The following is a 23,949-nucleotide window of genomic DNA, read 5'->3' as shown; positions in this document are numbered from 1 at the left end:
GGCATTGGCTGGAGGCGGAGCCAGGAACTGCTCATCCTCATGGGGCGGAGCCTCACTGCTGTGGGCAGAGCCAAGGAAGGGGCGGGCCCAGGAACTCTCACTGTCATGGGTGGGGCTAGGGAAATCAGCAGGCCACCAGAATCACACTGGGCTCTGGTTCTGAAGCGGGGAGAGGGGCAAGGGGGTGTTGTTGAGGGGGACACAGCAGGCAGTGGCAGCGGTGGTGGTGAAGAGTGACACCTGGCCGTACCAGGCATCCCAGGGCTCTGGGTGGAAGCACAGAGCTGAGACCAAGGCACAGTGACCAGCTGTCTCAGCCACAAGGGTCTGTCACCAAACCACTGAACACTGAACACAAAAACTCCGGGCCTCCGTTTCCTCACTTGCTGAACGGGCCTGTTTGGTCAGAGCAAGTCCCTTCCTCTGCAGCCTCTCCCACCCCTCCCGCTGCCCCAGCTCCAGTCTAGCGGGCCACACCTGAGTGGAGAGGGAGACTTCCGGAGAGAGCCTGGCCCAGGCATGGGCTGAGGAGGGAGGATGAAGTGAAAGGAAGGAGGAGGAGGAGGCCGGAGTTGAGACCCAGTTCTACCCTGTGTAACCTTGGATAAACCACTTCAGCTCTCTGAACCTGTGTCTCTTGGTAAAGAACTTGAAGCAGGTGGTATCTCTTCCGTTCTTTCAGCACGTGGGGGATAGTATCTTCTGCTTAGTAACAAAAGGGAGAGACTTAGCTGTGATGGGGACCCAATAAAAACTGACATTCTGAGCCCAGAACCTTCTATAAAGGAGCCCCGGGAGTGGGGGATACGGGACTCAAGCCTGCCTGACTTGGTTCTGGGGCTCAAACCCCGGTCTTGTGCGTGCAGCGCACAGGGGGCTGGGAGATCAGATGGGAGAGGGCAGCTGGTGGGTGGGGCTTGAGCGCTGGCCATCCTCAGAAAATGGATCACATAGTGTTTTTCTCTGGGAGTCTAATAGTCAGCAGTTATTTATCGTGGCGTTCCTGGTGAGTAGGAAAGCCACAAATAAGTAAACCCAGGCAGCAGGGCACAATTACTGAGCCCAGCGTTTTATTTCCCCAGCTCGTCTCCAGTCTGGGCTGGCACTGGGTCGATGACAATTTATGACTTGGGCCTGTGTATGGGTGAGAGGTGGCCAACCACTACTTCTCCCTCCTCCCCCCCCCACCCCCGCTTTCTCTTCACCCTCCCTGGACCAGCTGTGTGTGCTCACAGCTCACAGCTGGCTCACAGGTGGCTGGGACAGCAGGGACAGAATGGGGGCAGGGGGGTAGCGGTGAACTTCCAGAAAGAGGTTGGGGTTTGTCTGAGGTGTGGTGGGCATGGGAGGAAGGAAGGCAGGGAAGGCTGGGGAAGGTGGGCCCTGCTATGGTACTTGGACCAGGCCAGAGCTCTGGGTCAGTGGGTGGCTCAGGAAGAGGGGTGGGGAAGGAGGGAAGGGCAGGTGTAGCTGGAGCCTACGGTGCGTGTGACCCCTGCTCCCCCACCTTAGGAGGAGCGGCTGACCTGGATTTCATAATTTACGTGGCCGATTTCAGCATGTTTCGTGTTCTGTCACGTTTTCTGCTGTTACAATTTCATCTGTCCCTCCAGGGATGCTAGGGTGTTACGCGGGACTGGGTGTGAGGAGTGAGGGGCGGAGCCTGCATGAGTGCCACCTGGGTGGGCTGTGCTCAGGGCGCTGCCAGGGCTGGGTAGTAACTGAGGGGTGCGTGAGGTATAAGCCTCTGCACCCACAGACTGTGCTGCCCCTCCCATCATTCAGATAAGGAAAATGACCAGAGACTTTAAGACACTGGCCCCCAGGAGCACAGCTTCAGAAGCAGCAGGTGAGGCCCACCTGCTCTCCCCACTTCAGCCTGTTTCCGAGAGGCCAAGGACTTGTCACTCGGCTGAAGGGGCTCCTTGGCCAAGCCTCCCTCTGCCCACTCTTCCCTGGGCCCAGGCACAATGTGGGGGCTTCAAGAAACCCCCGCAAGGCCAGTAAGATCACCTGAGCCCCTGCTGGCCACGCTGAGGTTGCTTTAGGGATGGGGGACTGTCCTGGGGAAACTCGGGGCTCTGTTTGCTAATAAGATCTGGAAATTTTCTTTTATTTCTTTGTTGATCGTGGGGCCTGAACTCTGGGCCTGGGCGCTGTCCCTCAGCTCTTCAGCTCAAGGCTACCTCTATCACTTGAACCACAGCGCCACTCCCAGCTTTTTCTGTCTATGTGGTGCTGAGGAATCGAACCCAGGGCCTCCTGCCTGCGAGGCAAGCGCTCTACCACTGAGCCACCTTCCCAGACCCATGACCTGGAAAAATTCTAATTTGCAAACAGGTGGGTGCCTGGGACCCCCAAAACAGCCTTCTCAAGCCAGAGCTAATCAATCGCTTACTCAAAAGGCCACCTTCCATCTGTGGCCCCTGCCAAGGGCGGGGTGGTATCCCCCTGCAGTCCCAGTCAAGCCTCCTAGAGACCCTTTTGGAAGGAGCCTCAGGGAGGCTCCCACTTCTGCCCACCATGTCTCCCCTTTTCTCATCTTTTCTTTCTGCCTGGTCCTTAAAAAAATTAAACACGGATGGTTTCATCTAGGAAGAATTAGTATTCTGGGCAGGGCTGGGATATGCTCCGATGGCGAGGCAGGAGCTCCAGAGCTGGGAGGGCGAGGCAGAGGTGCTGGCCTGGTTGGGGCCAGGCTTGGGGCAGGGAGCGCTGACTGGGCGGGAGGCGGGGAGGGGGGCAGGGAGGGGGGCGGGGGTCAAGGGGGACAGACTGCTTCAGATCTGCGCAGAAAACAGGGAGATAGAGGCCAAATGTAGCTGTAGCCGGAGTGGCTGCCATTGCATGGGGGGGGGGGGGGGGAGAGAGGGATGGCTTGGGGCAGAAACCGTGTCTGGCCCCGGTCAGGACCAGGACATGCATCCCAGGTGTCCATCCTGGCTTGTCTGGGCCACGCCTCCCCGTCCCAGCCGTCCCCTGCTGAGCATGTGGGCACCTGCTATATTCTGGGCACCGGCTAGGGAGGCAGAGTCAGGGACAGGCCATTCTTAGCACTGCGTGTCACAGCCCCTGAGGCCGCTGCCTTGCCAAGGCTGGGCAAGTGGACATAGGAACCCTTGGCTTCCCCGGAACCATGTTTTGGAAGAACACAGAGCTCCTGGGAGGTTAATGGGTGTCACAGAAAACAAACTTAGCTGGTAACTGCTGGGGCAAGCCATCGTCAATTGCTATCTTTGCTGTGGGACTTCTCAGAGCCGTGTGTGTGTGTGTGTGTGTATGTGTGTGTGTGTGTGTGTGCGCGCGCGTGTGTGCGTGAGTGCACATGCATGTTAGTACTGAGGCTTGAACTCAGGGCCTCACGCTCTCATTTGGCTTTTTCACTCAATGCTGGCACTCTACCAATTGAGCCATACCTCCCCGACTTCTAGCTTTCTGGTAGTTAATTGGAGAGAAGAGTCTTGTGGACTTTACTGCCCAGGCTGACTTTGAACCATAATCCTCAGATGTCAGATCTGGAAGCAGCTAGGATTACAGGCATGGCCTCCATGCCTGGCTCCTCAGAACCTTTCACTGCTCATGCGCCCTGTGAACCTGCAGGAGTTAGGCCTGCGGCCTCCGGTGTCTGAGCCCTGACCACTCAGGAAGATCTGGCGTGCTTTCCAGGGCACAGAGTTGAGAGGCAGGAATGGGTTTGCCTTCAGGTTCTATGCTGGACCCACTGTGTGACCTTGGGCAGGCTCTTGAGTGTCTCTGTTTGCTGTGGTGGAAAACTGAAATAGTACTACTAGTGCCTGTGGACACAGCATGGGGACATATGACTAGTGTCTGCCACAGACTCAATACCGGGTGAGGCCTTTAGGCACTGCTGTCTGTGGAAACCCAGTGTCTGTGTGCCTGGGCCCCTGGGAGAAGACCAGCAAGTGGAGATGGTGGGGCCTAGGCCAAGGGAGCTCCAGGGGGGCTCACCCTTGTCTCCGCTAGTGGCTGCTCAGCAGTTCTTTGTTGGCCAGGTAGGGTGGACGACACATGGACACACACCATCTTGCTCGTGTGTGTGTGACTAAGGCGGAACGGAGACCGCCTCCTTCGGGGTGCGGTCTGCCCGTGCCTCCTTTAATGCAGCCAGGGCGTCCGGCTGCCTCCGATGGAGGCGGCCTCTGTGCTCAGCAGGGAAGCCAGGTGGACAGAGAGCAGGTGGGGGGCAGCTTGCACAGCCTCAGTAAAGGAGGCTGGGAACAAGGTAAGGGGCAGGGAAGGCTTCCTGGAGGAGGCTTTAAAGTTTAATTGAGCCCATCAGGCAAGCCCTCCACCGCGGTGCACCTCCCCAGCCCTGAAGACCGTTAGCTCCCGAGCCCCACGCCATCCTGGGCAGGGCCACACCACACCATACCCCGGGGCAGAGCCTCCAGGAGCTGCGCGTGTGCAGGTGCAGTGGGAGGGAAAGAGGGCTGAGGAGGAGGCGAAGCAGGAAGCTGACCACCCAGGCCAGAGGCCTCCCAAGGCTGGACCTCAAAGTCCTCCCACCTCCACCAAGACCATGGCACTCCTGACTCTCTCCAGGGCACACAAGGGGTGGATCCCAACATGCTCTCCTGAGGTCACACGCGAGTGTGGGAGGTGACCGCAGCCAGGGACATTCCTGAGCCCGCAGCTGCCAGGCAACGCTGCTTCCCCGTGCTCCGGGAGCGAAGGCACCAGGGGCCTCCTTGGCTGCCGCTTCAAAGAGACTCATGATTAACAAAACTGCAGCGAACCCTTCTCCTTTTTCCTCCTCTCCTGGAAGCAGGCTCCCCGATGCAAAGGGAGAGACAATAAGAAGCAATAAGGAAAGCCCGGGAGGAAAGGGAGCTGAGGCAAAGATGGAAGGAAGCATCCTTCCTCCCGGGAGGCGTGCACGGACTAGTTATTTAAAATACCCTCTCTCCTCTCTCCCCTTCCTTCCAGTTCAGCTGGGCTCTTGGGCTGTGCTTTAAGTCCTTTTGAAGTGTTACAACCATTTTCTCCGCTTTCAATTAACAACAAGAAAAGGAAGCTAATAGCTTCCTGAGCCACTCGTAAATATTAACAAAGTCTGGCCGCACGGCCTGGGCGCGGGGCTCCAGATCTCCGGGGCAGCGAGCGATGCTTACGGGAAGGCAGGCGGGCGGGAGATTTCCAACACACAGACAAAAATCCCTTGGCACAGGCTCCTGGTGGCGCAGGGGAAACTGAGGTTTGGGGGCATCAGGCTGGGGGACACCTGTCCCTGGGGGTTGGCACAGTAATGGGCAGGAGGGTTCGAGAAGGGAGGCTGTGGGGGAGGGGGGACACTTCTGGAAGGAGCCGGGCTGGAGAGGGGGTGGGGACAGTAGAGCAAATTAGAGGTCCCTGGCACCCCCTAGCCTTTTGCTGTCAGTACCCCTGGCCGGCAAGATACCAATTCCAACATCTGACCGAGAGCGGGTGTGTGGACAGCACCAGGCCTGCTCCAGAGCCCAGGCTGCCAGGGCTGTGGGCCTGCGCTCAGAGCCAGGGCAGCCAGCAGGGCCTAGATGCCGGAGGGACCCAGCAAGGGCACCGTGGCGGACAGCGCGGGGTCAGGAAGTCACAGTCCTGCCAGCAAAGGCAGCCTGGTTTCCTGAAATCGGAGGCTTTGACCTTGGCCAGCGGCCCTCAACTCATCATCCTGGCTCCCCAGTTCTGTGGCAGACCCTCCTGAGCCCTGGCGCCGGGGTACAGCAAGGCCTGCTGGGTAGGGCCCAGCCAGCAGGGCAGCTTCCATCCTGGGAGCCTGCAGACAGTGGGCGGAGGCCGCACAGCAGGCTGACCCACTGGGCCTGGAGTTACTCTACACCTCCTCAGGGCCTCTCCTTCAAAAGCTGAGGAAGCTGCCTATCCCCTTAATGAGGCCAGAAGAGCACAGGGCCTGGCTCCGCCCCCGCCCCGCCCCACCCCGCCCCCTGATCCAGGTGCAGCCTGGGCTCAGAGATGTAAAAGGCACAGGAGCATCTAGCAGGCCCCTGCCCTCTCCTGTCACTCTGCTTCCAAGGACAAGGGACCCCACTGGGCAGCCATGCCAGGAGTCCTGCCACTCGGCCCCGGTGGGTCAGCACCTTAGGACCCAGGACCTGGCAGAAGCAGGCCCATCACCTGTGCGGCCCACGTGGCCCGGTCCAGCACCAGGGAGTTGAGTCCCAGAGGCCACTGCTGGCCACAGCTGCCCACACTGGGAAGCCCGGAAGGGTGGGCCCTGAGGACCCCGGGAGCTGCCCTGGGCATTCAGACTCTGCGGTGCTGGCGGCTGGCAGGCTGGCGTGGGCCCTCCCCGCAGCCACCCCCAGCCTGGCTGGCACACTTGCCTGCACATCCACCCCTGAAAGTCTGTGTTTTGTCAGGAAGCGGTCTAATTAGCAGAATGGAGGCTGAGAGGTTCACACCGCCTAAGCAGGCTCTCGCCTCCGCCCCTTCTCAGCCCCTCCTTGGGTGCCAGGCCACGGTGCCAGGCCTGGGTGGGGGGCAAGGAGAGCACAGGGAGGAGGCCAGGCTGTGGCTGCCCTTGGTAGGAAGACCAGGCCAGGCCCTCCAGGCACAGCCCTGAGCTCCAAGGCCGGGCTCTGCCCTGCCCCGGCTCATCACTGCCCCCCTCCCCGCCCCCACGGAGTCAGCTTTACTGAGCCAAGCCCTCTCACTCTGAGCCTTCGTGCATTCTGTTCCTGTGGCCTCACATGCTCTTCCCACCCCACTCATAGCCAGCTGTTGTTCCAGGCACGGTCCTGCCCTGAGTGGACGTGCGTCCTCCCCCCCCCCTTACCCCCGCTGCCTTATGGCCTCAGCCCTATGCCCCTGCTGTCCTAGGGGGAAAGGAAGCATGATGGTCTGAGAGGAGAGCCGGCCCCTTGGTGGTGGGGAGAAAGGGAAGGCCTGTGGCTGGCCATGGGGGGGGGGGGGGTCGGCCATCACAGAACAAACTCTGGATTTGATCACAAAGGGCCCTTTCATCTAGAAAGGTCAGACATACTGACCTCCGTCTGCAGGCCCCAAATGAAAGCAGAGCCCGCTTCCCTGGCTTGCCGCAGCCCTGACCTGCTCATAGTGATCTAAACTCTGCCCTCTTGGTCTCTGGGCAGCGCTGCCCAGGGAGGGGGTGACGTGTTGTTCATTTCAAACGCTCCTCGACAAGCCACCAGCCATAGAGCCCACCTGGGCTCCAGCAGCATACACACCAGGCATCTGATTAATGACGCACATGTAGAAGTCCATCCCTAAGAGCCATAGGTTGGAATGAAACAGGAGGGCTAATTGCTAATATAGGAATTAGGATCTGTGCGCATCAGTCTTTAAGGCAGTGTGAACTGTAAAGCTGAAGGATTGGTTCTACTTGGGCTGCAAGCCCTGAGGGCCAGAGGTGGACCCTGGGACACAGACAGGGGAGGAGACAGAAGGAATGAAGCCATGCCTGCCCCACTCTGCCGGACAGAGCCCAGAATCATAGCACAGTGCCATCTTCCTCAGGAAGTCCCCTGGGATCTGTCCCCTTCCCCACCTAGTATGTTCAAGGCGGGGTCTTTGCTCCCACAGTGCTCTGCGTCTTACACTGCTGTTGCTGCTACGTAGGGGCCTCCCCACGAAACTAAGACTTCCTGACAGATAAAGGTCCTCTTTGGTCCCCAATGTCTTTACAGTGCCTAAAGCACGGACTAGGTTTGTCTGCTCAATGAAGAGATGGCTGGCTGGATAGATGGAAAGATGGAGAGACGAATGGATGGATGGATGATGGACAGATGATTAGATGAATGGAGGATGGATGGTTGAAAAGATGGACTGATGGAGAAATGGAAGGAGGGGGAGGAATAAAGAAGTAGAGGGGGTTGGCTCACTCCTGTAATCTTAGCTACTCAGGAAGCTGAGATCTGAGGATCATGGTTCAAAGCCAGCATGGGCAGGAATGCCCTTGAGACTGAGACTCTTATCTCCAATAAACCACTCAGAAACCTGGAAGTGGCACTATGGATCAAGTGGTAGAGCGCTTGCCTTGAGCTGAAGAGCTGAGGGACAGTGCCCAGGTCCAGAGTTCAAGCCCCATGATCAACAAAAAAAAGTAGTAGAGGGGTGCATGACAAGGCCTCAGGAGATCAAGGACCCTTTTCTGGTCCACCCGATGTCTATCTGTGCTGGATCTTAACATGGTGCAGGGAGAAGAGATCTGGCCAAATGCAAATGAGGCCCCAGCTCTTCTGCAGGTTGTGTAACTTTGGACACATCCCTCCCCACCTTCTCAACTTTTCCAATGGGCCAACCCTCCCTGTCCTGCTGGCTGGGCTGGGCTGGGCTATCCCTCGCGTGGAGGAGAGGGCCAACCAGAAATCACTGGAAGAGGCTGATGGCGTGGCGTGTCTCCCTGAGAGAGGCAGGTCTGCGTGGGCAGATCCCACCAGAATGCAAAGGAAGGAGTGGAGTTGTGGGACTGGGCGCTTGGCTCTCTTCCCTCTTGAATCTTTTCATCACAGTTGTGATGTTGTTGGTTACAAAAGAAGAAATGTGTGAGTGTCTCAAAGAACCAGCAAATGGGAGCATTTACTACAGGGGCTGAGAATGTGGCTTAGTGGTAAGAGTGCTTGTCTAGCATGCATGAACCCTTGGTTCAATTCCTCAGTACCACATACATAGAAAAAGCTGCAAGTGGCTTTGTGGCTCAAGTGGTAGAGCAAAAGAAGCTCAGGGACAATGCCCAGTTCCAGCCCCAGGACTGGCAAAATAATACCAAAACTGGCTCTTTGGTGCAGAGACCAGGCTTGGAGCCCATGGGGACAGGAAAGGCCCAGGGCAGAGGGGCTCAGAGGAGCTGTCTGGTGGGCAGTAGTGCCCAGAGCCACACCTCTCTCTAGGAACCAAGGAGACCTCCATTCTGACCTGCTGGGGCCACACAGGTTCTTCTTGCTTTGGGCAAATCTGGCTGACATCGACACCCCTATAGAAAACTGACCTTGCTCAGTGTGGGCTCCTCTCAGTCTAGGTACAGCTTCTGCAGGCACCGAGACTCTGGCTGGTGGAAGGTGTGTGCCAGGCGGCCCCATTTACATATTTATTCCTGGGCCACATTTGGTTCAGTGACTGCAGGTGGCTACTAATGATGATGATTATGCACCCAAAGTGGGAAGAGCCACAGTGCTGCCCAGAGCCCACCACAACCCCCCCCCCCGACTGCCATCCAGGCCCACTCAGAAAGCTACACACATCCCAGAGGCCTCCCCCCAAATCAGGCCCCAACCTCTGCTGAAGCCCTGCCTGCTCTCCACACACAGTGCCTCCAGGAGGCCTTGGCCATGGATGCTCAAAACTCCCATCGGAGCCTGGCTGCTCCAAACAATGAGGCAGAGTGCAAGAGTTGACTGGATGTACTTGCTAAGCACCTACTGTGTCTGTGGCACAGAGCCGGGTGCTGGGAATCCAGCCTCGAGTCCCCCCTGCAAGACAGGGAGCGACTTTCTATCCCATATCATGCCACTGCTGTTGTAGTTTGTGGGACAGGTATCCAGAAAGGGATGATGTCCCAAGATAGAGGTGCTGTGAATGTGGCTTAGTGGTAGAGTGCTTGCCTAGCATGCATAAAGCCCTGGGTTCGATTCCTCAGTACCACATACACAAAAAAAGCTGGAAGTGGCACTGTGGCTCAAATGGTAGAGTGCTAGCCTTGAGCAAAAGCAGCTCAGGGACAGTGCTCAGGCCCTGAGTTCAAGCCCAGGACTGGCAAAGAGAGAGAGAGAGAAGGAATAACATAGAGAAGGCCCTTCACACTTCGTGTGTGTGTGTGTGTGTGTGTGTGTGTGTGTGTGTGTGTGGTGTGTGTGTGTACTGTACATGTGTCCATCCCTGAGTATAGCTGTGTGTGTGTTCACATATGAATATGGCTGTAACTGTGTGCATGTGGGTTCATTTTTGCAGGGTGTGTGGATGTAGACAAGGATGTATGCATGTCTGCCGAGATGTGCTTACATGGGGACCTTTCTGTGTTCTTGTGTGCCAGTGTGTTTTTAGATAGCAGCGTTGTTCTATGCAGTGTGACTGGGTTTTTGCTCACATGTCTGCATAGGTGTAGCTGTGCACATAGATGTGTGCCCAAGTGCCAGTCTTTGTAGTATGCATGGGGGTAGGTGTTCTTGCTCTGCTGTTTGTCTGCATGTGTGTTAATGAGTGTGTGCTTGTGTATGAATGTTTGTATGGGTGCATTGCTATGTGTATGTGTGTGTGAATGTGGGCGTTCATGTGTGTGTGGTTACATTACTGCGTGCATATATGTGTCTTTCAACTATGCAAGCACGGGTCCATTCCTGTGTGTATCTATGTGTGTGCTTCAGTATGTGCGTGGGTGTGAATGGTGTGTCTACATTGTGTTTGTGTGCGGGCAGGGGTGTAAATGCATGCGCGGGTGCACATTCCTTGTGTGTCAACATGCGTGCTTGAGTGTCTGCGTGTGTACACTGTGTGAGAGGCGTGGGTACAGGAGTGAGTCTCAGCTGGGAGGTGGGGGTGTCGGGGCTGCTGGGCCAGGACAGCTGTGGTTTCAGAAGACGGCTGTGGTTTCCCTGTGCGGGGTGGGGGTGGGGGGAGGGGGCTGGGAGGATGGGCGTGTGTGCGTGCGTGCGTGTGTGCGTGTATCGGGCAGGGGAGGACCGCGCCGCCATCCTCTGTACAAGCAGCCACCCTGCCCCCACCCCCTCCATCTAAAACAATTTCCTCACCCCGGCCAGGGAGGCAGATGACCTCATTGGACGCTTTCCATCTCTCGCTTTCATAGAGAAATTACAATTTATAATTGGATGAAATCACGCGGGTGGTAATAGCAATAAGGGCTTGAGCCGCAGCCACCACTTCCCCCTCAGCAGGGATGTCCTCACTCCTCTTCCCTCCTGTCTATCCCGGCCCTGCCCCTGGCGGGGGGGGGGGGGAGGGGGGGGAGGGGGGTGCTGTGCCCACCTGCCTGCTTACACCCTAACAGAACAGACTGAGCCCTGGCCATGCAAAGCCAGTGGCCCTCAGGACAAGCAGGCTCAGGCCCGCTGTGGGTTGTAAGAAGACCCCCTTCTCCCCTTCTCCGCCACCCCGTGCCCCCCCTGCACACCCCTTGGCTGCATGCCCCCCTCCTCCAGGCTGCCTTCCCTGCTGGCTACAGCGTGTAGTGTAGGCCTTGCATCCTGGCTGTCCTTGTTTCCATTTGTCACCACCCCAGACTACGAGCAGTTCTCACATCAGCCACCTTCAGCCCTACAAAGAGAAAGGGCCCAGATGCAGTGGAACCCATCTGGATCTGATTTCAAACCAGAGCGAGAGCTCTCAGATGTGTCATGAAAGCCCCCTTCCAAAGCGGGGCTCCTGCAGGGGAGTGCGGAAACCGGCGGCGTGGTTCGGTTCAGCAGCGGCTTACACTAATGAGAGGGATGGGAGGGCTCGGGTTTGTTTGGGATTCTGGCACAGCCTGCCCCTCCCGGCCCTGGCTCTCTGCAGAAGGGACCTCAGCAGCAGCCAGGAGGGTGAAGCCTGGGCCTGAGATGGGGGCCAGGCCCCCTGCCGATCCTACTTCCCATGGACGGGGATGCAGTGTGTGTTCTGGAAGCGGAGGCCACCGTGGCCCAGTGGGAGCCTTTGAATGACATTTAGCAGGAGCAGGTGCTAGGGAAACAAAGCCAGCTCTGGCTGGCTGGGTGGCCCGATAGGGCCAGCAGCTCCCCAAACTTCATGTTTCTCTTTTTAAATCCTTCCAAACCCACCCCCCAGGAAAAGGAAAACAGGTAGCTGCAAGAAAAGGTACTGGGCCTGGCCAGCTGCTCCTTGTCTGGATTTGAAGGGGGGGGGCCAGGGGAGGGGGCAAGGAGGGGGACAGTAATAATCCCAGCCCCCTGCCAGGCACATAGGGAAGAAAATGCAAGAAAATAGTGATCTTGCCTGCCATCTTAGCTACTCCAGAGGTTGAGATCTGAGCATCATGGATGGAAGCCAGCCCAGGCAGGAAAAGTTCTTGAGATTCTTATCGCCAATTAACCAAGCCAGAAGTAGAGCTATGGCTCAAGGGGTAGAGTACTAGTCTTGAGCAAAAAAATCTCAGAGACAGTGCCCAGGCTCACAGTGCCCAGGCTCTTGAGTTCAAGCCCCAGGACACACACACACACACACACACACACACACACACACACACACACACACACACACACACACACACACACACACACACACACACACACACACACACACACACGGGAGCTGGAGGTGTGGCTCAAGTGGCAGTACACTTGCCTTACAACTATGAGACCCTGCATTCAAACCCCAGCACCAACCACACTTGCACAGAAGGAGCTAGTGTGAAGCTGGGCTGGCTGGCTGACACCAGCAGTCAGCAGAGATAGGAGGACTGCTGTTAGGGCTAGTAGGTCTCATCTAAGCCACAAACAAAAAAGCCCAAAGAGCTTATCAAGTCAGTGCGTAAGGCCCCAAGTTCAAACCCTAGTACTGCAAGGAAAAGGAAACAAAAAGTATCTGGGGCGTGGCTGTAGAGCGCTTGACTAGCATGTATGAGGTCCTGGGTTCAATTCCCAGCACTGCAGAAACAAAATCAAACAGGCTGCGAAGGGAAGGGGGACGATCACCCAGGCCGCCTGCTGCCTGACGGTGCTGGACACGGCATGTTCCTAACTTCCTCCAGTTTCATCACTTAAAACCTTTTTTTTTTTTTTTTCTGGCAGCCCAGGGAGTACAGAAGAAGGGCTCCTCTTTGGACTAAGCAAGACCAGGGGGTGAAGCAGGAACACCCCCCTCCGGCCTCCACACAGGAGCAGCCAAGCGGAGCCAGCCCCCAGCCACCCCCAGCCGCTTCCCAAATCCGCACGCCCAGCCTGACAGCTCAGCAGTGCACAGCAAGGCAGCAGCTCCAGCCCGGCAGTGAACATCTGAACCCCTCGGTGGGGTAGCGGACCCCTGCCTTCCCCCGAGACTCAGCCTGAGTGGCAGGAATACTGATTCTTTGGAGAGTGGCTCCCTCTCGGCTCTGTCACGCAAGAACGCTCTCTGCACCGAGCCCATTCTGCCAAGTGACTTAAAGGGATTTAAGCAAGAAAGAAAAGAAAGAAAGAAAACACTGGTAAAGAAAAAAGGGGTAAAAGCCACACAGCAGCCTGAAAAGAAGGGGTGGCAGCCTGCAGACAAAGGGGCAAAGTTGCAAAGGGCCGTGGAAGTGGTCAGCAGCGAGAGGCCACGGTTCTGGGGAGCAGGCCAGAGGGCATGGCCTGGGGCCGCAGGGGTACAGCGAGTAACTAGAGCGTGCACCCAGCGCTCCCGAGAGACGCCAGCCGCGCCCCAGGCCTAGGGCACCAAGGATGCTTGGGACCCGCAGGCCTATCTGAACGTGGTTTTGGGGGGTGGCTGAGGAGACAGAAGCACAGGATCCCCTCTTCACATGCCCCAGCACTGCCCTGCATCTGCTATCTGTACCCCAAGTGACGCTTGGCCTGGGAGAACCCAGGGGCCAGGAATGTGAGCGGAGCCCAGACCTACCGCACTGCTAAGAACATCAGCAGGGGCCCCGGGAACAGTGACCAACCCCACATTGGACTCCGCGGGGCTCCAGGGCTGCAGCTGCAAAGCAGGTAAGAACAAGGGGAGAGATGGGTGGGGAAAGGGGGGCCGCGAGAGTGGTCAGGGGTCCGAGCACCCAGCCCAGGCAGCGCGCATGGGACTCATGCAGCTCTTGATCTTCCCAGGGGCCTTTGGGGGCTTCCTGGTCTCCAGGAGGCACTGCTTGGCGGGGTAGGCATTACCTGCTACCTGGTGGCCCCCTTGTTCTGGGCTCTGCCCTGTGTGGGCAGAGCTTTCTGGAATGAGCTCTGCCCTGCCGGGGCTGTTGACTCACTATCCTGCCCAGAGAGGGTTGCGGGGAGGGCTGGTCGTGACTTAGGGCTGGAGCTTTGGGGACCTGGGCCTTGGCACCTTCTACCCTTGAACTGGTGTGAGTCCTCAAGCCCCTTCCATGCCTGCTTGCTGGAGCCCTGGGCTGGGGCAGATCCAGAGTCCTCACCAGCTCCCCTGGCTCCCCTGGCAGCCAGTCTCTTTGTGGAGGTGTGCTGAGGCCCAGAGATGGGCAGTAAGTGCTCCAACACCACACAGCAGGCACTGAGCCTCCCTTTCTCTCCCCACAGTGATGGTGCGGGGGGCGGGGCTGCTCCGCCCAGCTCCCGGGGGCCAGGAGCGAGGGGCCTGGCCTCCACAAACACTAATCCTCAACAACCTCTAGCAGCGGCGCCCCGGGCAGGGCAGGGAAGCCCCAATTCATTACCGAGATGGAAAATGACACTTCCCCACGCTCTGCCCCAGGGGAGGGCCTGATTTATGACTGCGCCAGGGCCCGGGACATCCGTCAGCACCGCGAGCTGCGCACGCCGTCTGCGGGGGCATTAATAGCCGTGTTATTAGCCACCGGCGTGAAGGATGCCCTGCGGATGGGCTATTTGCTGTTATTTATTATTGAGGCGGCCCCTGGCAGCAGGGCTGGGAGTGCACCGAGCCCCAGGCCAGCTCCCCCGCGCGGTCTTCCGCCCTGGATCCCCACAGCCCAGTACTTGTCCCACACCCCCCTCCTAGGAGGAGCTGGGGTTAGGAACCCCCCCCACACACACACACACTTCCCCAACCAGGCTGAAGCCCAAAGTAGTGATGGAGAATCTGCTCAGCCCACCTGTCCCCAGGGTTGGGCACCAGCCCTCTGGTTGTGGGCAGGGCCCCTCCCCTCTCTGAGTGTGCACTGGGGTGCTCCTTCTGGTGACTGCCAGCTGCCGTGGATGGTAACGGGCCCAGGGGGTGCCAGAGGTAGAAGCAGGCACAGGACCTTGCCATGCTGACCCCTGGGAAAAGGTGCCAAGGCCCAAGGAGGCAGCTGAGAGAGCTGCTGAGCGCACAGCGGGGGGGGGGGGGCTTATCTAGGCTGGGCTTGTCTCTCTGCATTGATCTCTCCTGTCTGGACAAAGCAAACTTGCTGGTGCTCACGCCTGTCACCCCAGCTATTCAGGAGGCTGAGATCTGAGGATCATAGTTCAAAGTCAGCCGGGGCAGGAACGCCCATGAGACTCTTTTCTCCTATTAACCACCAGAAAACCAGAAGTGGTGCTGCGGCTCAAAGTGGGAGAGCAACAGCCTTGAGCAAAAAGAGCTCAGAGACAGCACCCAAGCCCCGAGTTCAAGCCCCATGATGGACAAAAAATAAAACAAAAAATAGAAAAGCAAACTGTCCACCAGTCCTTTACCTCCCAATCCCAGGGTCCTGTTCTGTGCTCTCTATCAGCAGCAGCAGCAGCATCATGTGTATATTAGTTATACAGATGGAATTGGATTGTTACATTTCTACACGTTTCTACTATATACCCTCTATCACGCTCTCTACCCCATTATTCCCCCCATATAGCACCCTCACTCCACTCTGAGAAGGGAGGACCAGGATTGAGGGAAGGGTCTGAGGCTGGGCAGTGCCAGGCCAGCCCCCGCCGGGGAGAGGGGGCAGCAGCCAGGCCTGGCTGCTGAAAGGAGCTCTGGCGGGTGAGGTTGCGGCCGGGCTGGCACCGGCTCCCCCAGCACCTGCGGCAGGATTCAGACCTGTCACTTTGTCTCTTGGAGCTGCTGTGGCAGGGCCAAGGGGCCAGGTTGGCCTCTTTCCTTCTGCTACCCCCTTCTCAGTTTCAAATTCCAGGCTTTGTTAATCCCACTGATGTTGACTGAGTCCCTTCCATACCAGGCTCTGTGCCAGGAACAGAACAGACCTGGCTGCAAGAGTTCATATGTTAGCAGAGGTGCCGATCAGTAGTTGGCCAAGAAACTGATGGTAAATAAATAGGACTTCCCCGCCGGCGCCCAAGCTCACGCCTGCAATCCTAGCTACTCAGGAGGCTGAGATCTGAGCCAGCCTGGGCAGCAAAGTCCATGAGACTCCTATCTCCAATAAACCACTCAGAAAACCGGAAGTGGCGCTGTGCCTCAAGTGGTAGAGTGCTCGCCTTGAGCTGAAGAGCTGAGGGACAGTGTTCAGGCCCAGAGTTCAAGCCCCATGACGGACAGGGCCTAGTCTATGGATGGTCACAAGCCCCCGCTGAAATCTGACCCTGTTCCCGTCTCTTTCCTCTCGAGCCCTAGACCTCCACTGGGCTTCCTTTTTGGCTTCTAGAAGGAATGAGGTCTTCTGTCTAGGAAGCTTAGCTACAAAAGGACCAGGACAGAAGTAGCGGGGGGGGGGGGGGGGGGGGGGGGACATCTCATTAAATACCTGAGAAAAAGCAAAGAAATTACACTACACGTGTCTCCTTTCTCCCTCCCCCACCCCTTCCTGGCAGGGCATGGTTTAATATCGGACCCTGTTATCAGTATAATTAACCTCCTAAAACACAGATTTGAAAGTCTTGTTTTGTTTTTTTTTTAAAGTGATTCACAATCTCTGAAGCTCAGGACATCCCCCTCCCCCCCCCCGCTGCCCCCCCAACCAGCCCACCAGCTTAGGTGAACTCCCCCTGCTTTTGCAGTGGATTTGCATACCTGTCTGCAATTACTGCCAGCGATAACAGCTGATGCATAATGCATGCAGCATGAAATTAGAAAAATAATTAACTTTAGGGTTTAAAAGAATCCCCCCACCCCCACCCCAATGCATGACACGTTCTGAGCGCCACCCGCAGGATGGGATCCTAGAACAAAGTTGTTCAGGGTGATGGCACCGAGGTTAGGTGGCAACACAGGGTCGCCAGGGTAAGACGGTCCCTGAAGGCCATGCCAGCTGGCCCAGGGCCCCAGAGAGGCGTCTGCTGTGCCTGCAGGCCCAGAGGCATTGGCTTGAAGAGGCGGGACACGGGTCTGCCCCACCCACCTCACACTCAGTGGCAATGCCTCTTGCTGATGATGGAATGGCTCCCCCCATTCTGAATCCTGCTGTCAGCTGCTACGACGCCAAGTGTTTCACCCCTTGAAACACAGTGGTGGCTCACCCCTGCCATCTCAGCTACTCTGGAGACTGAAATCTGAGAATCGGAATTCAAAGCCAACCCAGGGCAGACAAATCCCCATCCTCGAATCTAACGAACCAGCAAAAAGACAAGATGAAGGCGTGGCTCAAGTGGTAGAGCACAAGCCTCGAACCAAAAGGCTAAGGGAGAAGGTGAGGCCCTGAGTTCAAGCCCCAGTTGGGGAAGGGAGAGAAGGGCCGGACTAGAGAATTAGATCGTGTGTGGTCCCATTTCACAGACAAAAAGATCTGAGGCGTGAGGCGGCCACCCCTCAGATGGCTGGACCGCTCAGATGGCTGGGCTCTCGAGGGGCCTCCTGGGAGGGAGGGGCTCCCACAGGCCTCCCGTCCTTGTCCTTGGCCCCCAGAAGTAGCTGCTAGCTGGTGGGGGAGAAACTGTGAGGCTCTTTATCTACTGGTACAAAGGTTCCCCCAGAGCCATCTCGGAGGAGAGGCATGGACTCCCGGGCGTGGCCAAGTGCCCACCACTGCTCCCCGGGGGAGGGGGTCCTGAACACTGCTTCCACCTGTCTGTCCTGCCCTGAGACAAGTCTCCCAGACTCAGGAAGACCAGGAGAGCAAGGCCCCTGCTGGAGAGCCGGTGGGGGCGCTGCAGTGGGAGGAGCTGGAGGATCTGCGGAGGCACGAGGCCAATGCTGGGCCACTTGGGCAGCCAGGTTCCCCAGGATTTGCCAGCCTAGGGATTGGTAGAGAGGTAAGAGCCCCTGACAGGTGAGCAAGGACAAGCCAATGTAGCTTCTAAAACGATGCATCCCCTTCCCATGCCACGGAGCGGCTGACGCCCTCGTGCAGGTGGAAGATAAGAGGACCAGAGCCGGGCGCTTTCCTTACCACAGCTGCAGGAAGTGCTTGAGATGGGCTCTGTGATGAGTAAGCAGCATGAGCGGGTGCCGTGGCTCACACCTGTAATCCTCTGTAATACTGTAATACTCTGCAGGCTGAGATCTGAGGTTTGAAGCCAGCCCATGTCGGAAAGTCTGTAAGACTCTTCTCTCCCACTAAAACTACCAAAAAAGCCAGAAGTGGCGTTGTGGCTCAAGTGGTAGAGCACCAGCCTTGAGCTTCAAGCTCAGGGACAGCGCCCAGGCCCTAAGTTCAACACACACACACACACACACACACACACACACACACACACAAAAGATAGAGAGAGTGGAAAAGAGAAAGAAAAGACGGATGGCAGGTTTCATGACAGCCAAAGGCAACAGCCAGTGTCCCCCAGCCCAGCCCAGGCAGGGTGAGCCGGGTGCACGGGCGTTGCGTGACACGCTGGGAGTGACTTGCAACGGCTTCTCAGATGTGGGACGCCCTCACTCCTCACTCTGTTCCTGCTAAACCCTAGCACCGGGAATACCAGGAGAGCCTGCTGGCTCCCTCCCGAGTGGCTCCCAGAGGCCTCCAGGCTGGCAGGGCGGGGCTGCCGGTCCTGGAGGGGGTCAGGCCACCTCTGCTCACGTATTATTCAAGGGATAGGGAGGGCTACACCTGCCTGGCAGGAGCCAGCCTGGCTGCCAGGCAGAGGAGACCCAGCTGGGCCTCAAATGTACTTGGGGCCTGGACTGCAGCCCTTCCCCACCCTCTCTCCCACAAACTCCAAGGGCTCTGGTGAGCTGGGAGGACCTCTGGCCCTAGTATTCAAAAGGGGGGACAGTACCATCCCCACTAGACAGCAGAGTCCTCACAGCAGGTGGATTCTGCCCCTGGCATGGACCCTTGATGGTCCCCTCTTCCCCTTCCCTCTCTTTTGCCCCTGGTACTCCAGCTACACTGCCTTCTAGCCAGCACACTTTCCCACCCCAGGACCTTTGCATATACATCTCCCACTTCCATGCAGGGAAGCGTCTGCTCAGGGGTGGACAAGTGAGAAAGTTCTGGGCTCCAGAGGAGGTCCCTCATGTAGAATCAGGGCTCGGGGAAGGTGGAAGCCCGGAGGGAGGGCAGGACTTGGCTGTGTGGGGAGGAAAGGAGGAGGCAAATGGTGGCGAAGGCCTGTCTGTCTGTAGGAAGGGTTGTGGAGGAGGAGGGCTGCACAGCTCAGTGCCCCGCCCCCACACCAGGACCCCAGTGTCTGGCAGACGGGGCTCTTCCGCAGCTGCCCAGAGCTGTTCCCACAGGCCCCTCTGCAGGCCTGCCTGAGGCCCCGCCCCGCCATCAGCCCCAGGCCCCTGCAGGGAGAGTGGATGTGGGACCCTCTCTCCGCCCCCACGGCAGGGGTGGGCACAAGGGCTAAGAGCAAACAGCAAGCACCCCACGTCTGCTCCAGGCCTTGGTCTGAAGCTCTCTGGGTGCGGCCTGCAGAGGACCCTGGCAGCCACCATGCCCAGCATGTCCCAGGCTAGGGAAGACAGCAGGCAGGGGAGTCCGGCTGGGTGGCTGTCAGCTATGGTTCAGCCCCTGCTGGTTCCACGTGGCCAGTGGAGCGGGAACACCGCGGAGGGGCAAGAGGTGGGAGGGGCTGGCATGGGCACCGGCTGCGGAGGCCAATGGGAAGCAGTAGGATGGGCATGTGCAAAGGCCCAGGGGAGGCAGAGGGGATAGGAGAGGATGTGCCCGGTGCCAGAGTTCCAGGGTCCAAGAAGAGACCTAAGCTAGCCGGCACCGGTGGCTCACGCCTGTAATCCTAGCTACTCAGGTGGCTGAGATCTGAGGATCGCAGTTCAAAGCCAGCCAGAGCAGGAAGTTTATGAGACTCTTATCTCCAATGAACCACCAGAAAACCGGAGTGGTGCTGTGGCTCAAGTGGTAGAGCCTTGATCTGAAGAGCTCAGGAACAGCTCAGGCCCAGAATAAAGAGAGGGCGGGGGTATGAGGCGGGAGACCTAAGCTATGCACCTCGTCTTGTTCCCTCCCCTCCTTGCGCCTGATGGCCCCTAATGAGGACCTGGCTTGCCAGCCAGGGCTAGCTCTGTGCGGCCCAGGCTGGGCCCAGTGCTTCCCCATAGCCGGGGAAGGACGGCATCGCAGCGCCACAGGGCGGACCAGGGAATCTGCAGCTTTTCAAACACAATGCATCAGGGATGCTGGTTGCATTTAGGAAGGGAGTGCCACACAAAGCCCAACACCCAGCTATTCATTCTGCTGTGCCAACAACTGTTACATCCGTGAGAAAGCTGCCCTCTGAGAGGGCAAGCACGCGGCTCAACAGTACACAGCCTGGAGGTGGTAGAGACAGGACTTGAACCAGAATTCTCTGTTCTGAAAGGGTGGCAGAAGCCAGTGACAGACAGCCAAGAAGGATGCCCCAGGCCCCTGTCCGCTAAGCCACGCCCCCACCCCAGCCCAGGGGGCGGGCCAAGGAGCCCGCTGTCAGTCACAGCGCTGGCAGGTCGTAACTCACCCAGGCTGAAGTCTGTGGAATCCACACAGCGGTGACAAGGGATCGCGTAAAAAATGGGCGATTTACCAGGTTTAATTTGATGGCTACGTGAACTATCAAACATACAACAAGGGAATAAAGGGCCGCCAGGCACCCGCACGTTTGAAGGGCTTGTCCAGCCTGCTGCTTCCTCCCTCCCTGGCTGACTTGGAACCACAGGGCTCAGCCCAGGCTGGCCTTGGGGAAGGGAGTGGTGGGGGAGACTCAGGCAAGATGGATGGACCAACAGACCGGGGAGTGGAAAGGCCTTGGGTCTCTGCCTCCTGAGGCTTCTCCGTTATCCATCAAGCATCTGTGAGAGGTGCAATTTAGACTCCATTATGATAGCGGGCATCGGGAGGCCAGGGACCGTGGCCGAGCGCTGAGCGGGCTCAGGAACAGATGCCCATGCCAGACAACGCCAAGGCTGGCCTTGCTTTGGCTTGAACAAAGTCTGCTCCCTGCTCAGGGTGCTGCCCCTGAACAGCCAAGGGCAGAAGCCACCTGTGACAGGACTCAGCCGCTGCTAACCAGGCGGCTTCGTGTCCTCGTGTCCTGGGAGCCAGGCAGAGGGGCCCTGTGCTCAGATGGACCCAGAGACTCAGGTGAGGGGGCTTTGAGCAGGCCTGAGCCTTCCCCGCCACGCCACCCCACTGGCAGGTGCCCACCAGGGACCTTTATGTCCTGACTCAGGGCAGAAGGGGGATGTAAGGTCAGAAACCCGGCCAAGCCTGGCACCAGTGGCTCACGCCTGTAATCCTAGCTATTCAGGAGGCTGAGATCTGAGGATCTCGGTTCAAAGCCAGCCCAGGCAGGAAAATCCTTGAAACTGTCATCTCCAATAAACCACCAGAAAAGCAGAAGTGGTGCTGTGGCTCAAGTGGTAGAGCGCTCACCTTGAGCTGAAGAGCTGAGGGACAGCGCCCAGGCCCAGAGTTCAAGCCCCATGCCTGAAACCCAGGCCAGCTGTGACTGTGGAGGCCCCCATACAATCAGAGCCTTGGGCTATGCAGCCGTAAAAGGGGAGCAAGGACCTTTGTTTATGTGATGGCCAATCACAGGTGCCAGCGGGGGGAGGCACCAGGGAATCAGCAGCACCCTTCCTCTTCAAGCCTGTCTTCACTCATACTCTAGCCCCCCATTTAACCCCCCCCATCCCAAGATAACGAGAGGTGAGGCGTTAGGTAAGGCTGGGACCGCGCCAATGTCCCCGCCACCACCCCCTGTGCCTATACCACACCAGAGCACCAGGAGGCTCTCAGCCCAGCCCCAAGGTCAGAGGTCAGAGGTTTCCCCTAGTAGGGCTCTCCTAGTGGGGAGACACCCAACTGTTTTTATCTCTTGAGGAAGTTGACATCTGCAAGCTTCTGTGTTCCCCTGCGCCCAACTGGGACTAAGGAGGACACCAACTACTGTCTGCTGGGAGGAGTAAATGGAAAAACTCAGAAAACCCTAGGCAACATCTTCATTACAGTGGCCCACGGGAACGGCATCTCCAGGGGATGGTGCAAAGCAGATGCTCAAAAATAAAAATGTGTTGGGTGGGCAGATATGTGATAGATAAACAGAGGCATGGATGATGGAAGGAAAGGTGGATGATAAATGGAAGATGAGTGGAAGATGGGTGGGTGGACAAGGTATGGATGATGGATGATGAGTGGATGGATGGTAGATGATGGATGGATGATGGGTGGAGGACAGATGATGGGTAGAAGATGAGTGGGTGCCTCGATGGATAAATGAACAGATGATGGACAGGTGGGGGAGGATGAATGGAAGGATGGAAGGATGGATGAGTGGAGGATGAATGGAAGGAGTAGCATGTGGCTGGATGGTTTGATGGACAAACTGATGAATGAATGAATGAATGGACAGCACGGAGACAGCTCTATTTAGGGCATCTGGAAGACCTAGCAGAGGAGGGAACATTTGAACTGAGTCCTGAAGGGTGAGGAGGAGTTTGCTGGATGGAGAAGGGAGGAGGACTGGCACGGGGAATCGTGGACACAGTCCTGAGGGCACACGAGAGGTCCCCGCTGGGTCACTGAGCGGAAGCTGCAGGGCCGCCCTCCCAGGCCAGGGCCTCAGACGGGCTGAGAGGCCGTCGGTCCCACACCAGAACTCTTGGCGACCCCGAGGTTCACAGCAGACCTTGGCCCTCATGTAAAAACGTCTCGCCTACTGAGATTGAACGATAATTTCTCTTTAATTGATTTTTTTAAACCACGGTGAACAGTAAAATAATAAGAGAAAAATGTACGCTGCAATTTTTCCATTTGTGAAAACAAATTACACCTTGCAGACAATTTCCCTGGGAGCAGAGACAACACCTCCCTCGGCTGTGTGTCTCATTTCCCTGAAACGCAAGGACGCTGAGAGATAGAGACATCCGCATCTCTTTCTTTTCCGAAAGAGCTGAACGTTACCTGGTTCGGGAGGGGCGAGGTGTGGAATAGTTTGCACACCGCAGTGAGGTAGAGGAGGCCCTGGCTCCCTCCCACACCTCCTTCCTGGTCTACGAGATGCAGGAGTGACCTCTCCTGCCAGAGGTAGGAGGTGGTGCTGGGGGGAGCCACACCGTGCTGCACAGGGCCCTAGCCACGCCCCCTAGGTCCTCACTGCCACTAGAAACAAGCCTTTCCTTCAAGCCCTGGGTCCACGCCAGAAAGCGAAGCTTCCTCCCCCATTCCAGTGAGAAATACTGCCCAGCGACTTCCGCATAAGCTGGGAAGACTGAAGAGGGCAGAATCCCGGGGCAAGCCGCCTAAACTGACGCCAGATCAACGAAGTGAGCTTCCCCCACCCAGACGGTCAGCCGCCCCCTCTTTGTGTTCTTTGCTCCTGATGAGATCTGCACACTAGCTCCAAGGAGCAACCCTAGCTGTCACCTGAACTGTGGCTTAATAAGCTTGGTGTGAATGGGGCTGTACTGGGCTGGACACTGGCTCCTGATCTCTGAAGAGATCAGGAAGATCTCAGTTCAAGGGCCGCCTAGGCAAATAAATAAATAAAAAATAGTGAAGGCCCCATCCTAGCAAACAAGCTGAGCATGGCCATTTGGTGAGGCCCTGGTGAATCTCAGCTGTCCAGAAGGAATCGTTAGGAAGGCTGCAGTCTGAAGCTGCCCCAAGCGAAAAGCAATGAGACCTTCTCTGAAAATTTTTTAAAAAGTGTGTGGCACTGATAGCTCACTCCTGTAATCCTAGCTACTCAGGAGGCTATGATCTGAGGATTATGGTTGAAAGCCAGCCCCGGCAGGAAAGACCTTGAGACTCTTATCTCTAATTAACCACAAAAAAAAAAAAAAAAACACCCAGAAGTAGAGCTGTGGCTCTAGTGGTAGAGCACTAGCCTTGAACAAAAAGGCTCAGGAAAGCTGGGCACTGGTGGCTCACGCCTGTAATCCTAGCTACTCAGGAGGCTATGATCTGAGGATCACAGTTCAAAGCCAACCCAAACAGGAAAGTCCTTGAGACTCTTATCTCTAGTAAACTACTCGGAAAAAGGCAGAAGTGGTGCTGAGGCTCAAGTGGTAGAACACTAGCCTTGAGCCAAAGAAGCTCAGGGG

General features: G+C 57.3%; 2 protein-coding genes across 3 annotated transcripts in view; one reads left to right on the top strand and one right to left on the bottom strand.

Moving 5' to 3' along the window:
* Positions 1-23,949, bottom strand: part of LOC138806851 (ADP-ribose glycohydrolase MACROD1) — a 140,030-nt gene that overhangs the window by 74,987 nt on the left and 41,094 nt on the right. The window lies entirely within an intron of this gene.
* The window catches only part of LOC138806850 (leucine-rich repeat transmembrane protein FLRT1), a 70,539-nt gene that overhangs the window by 43,149 nt on the left and 3,441 nt on the right, over positions 1-23,949 (top strand). The window contains exon 2 of the mRNA XM_069992262.1: positions 12,717-13,616. The gene's annotated coding sequence lies outside the window, so the exon portion shown is untranslated. The remainder of the gene's footprint in view (positions 1-12,716; positions 13,617-23,949) is intronic.

Source organism: Dipodomys merriami, unplaced genomic scaffold (assembly GCF_024711535.1).
Source record: "Dipodomys merriami isolate MVZ:Mamm:240054 unplaced genomic scaffold, mDipMer1.0.p SCAF_409, whole genome shotgun sequence".
NCBI classification, from domain to species: domain Eukaryota; kingdom Metazoa; phylum Chordata; class Mammalia; order Rodentia; family Heteromyidae; genus Dipodomys; species Dipodomys merriami.
The sequence above is the reverse complement of the archived record's forward strand: the minus strand, read 5'-3'. Positions and strand labels throughout refer to the sequence as shown.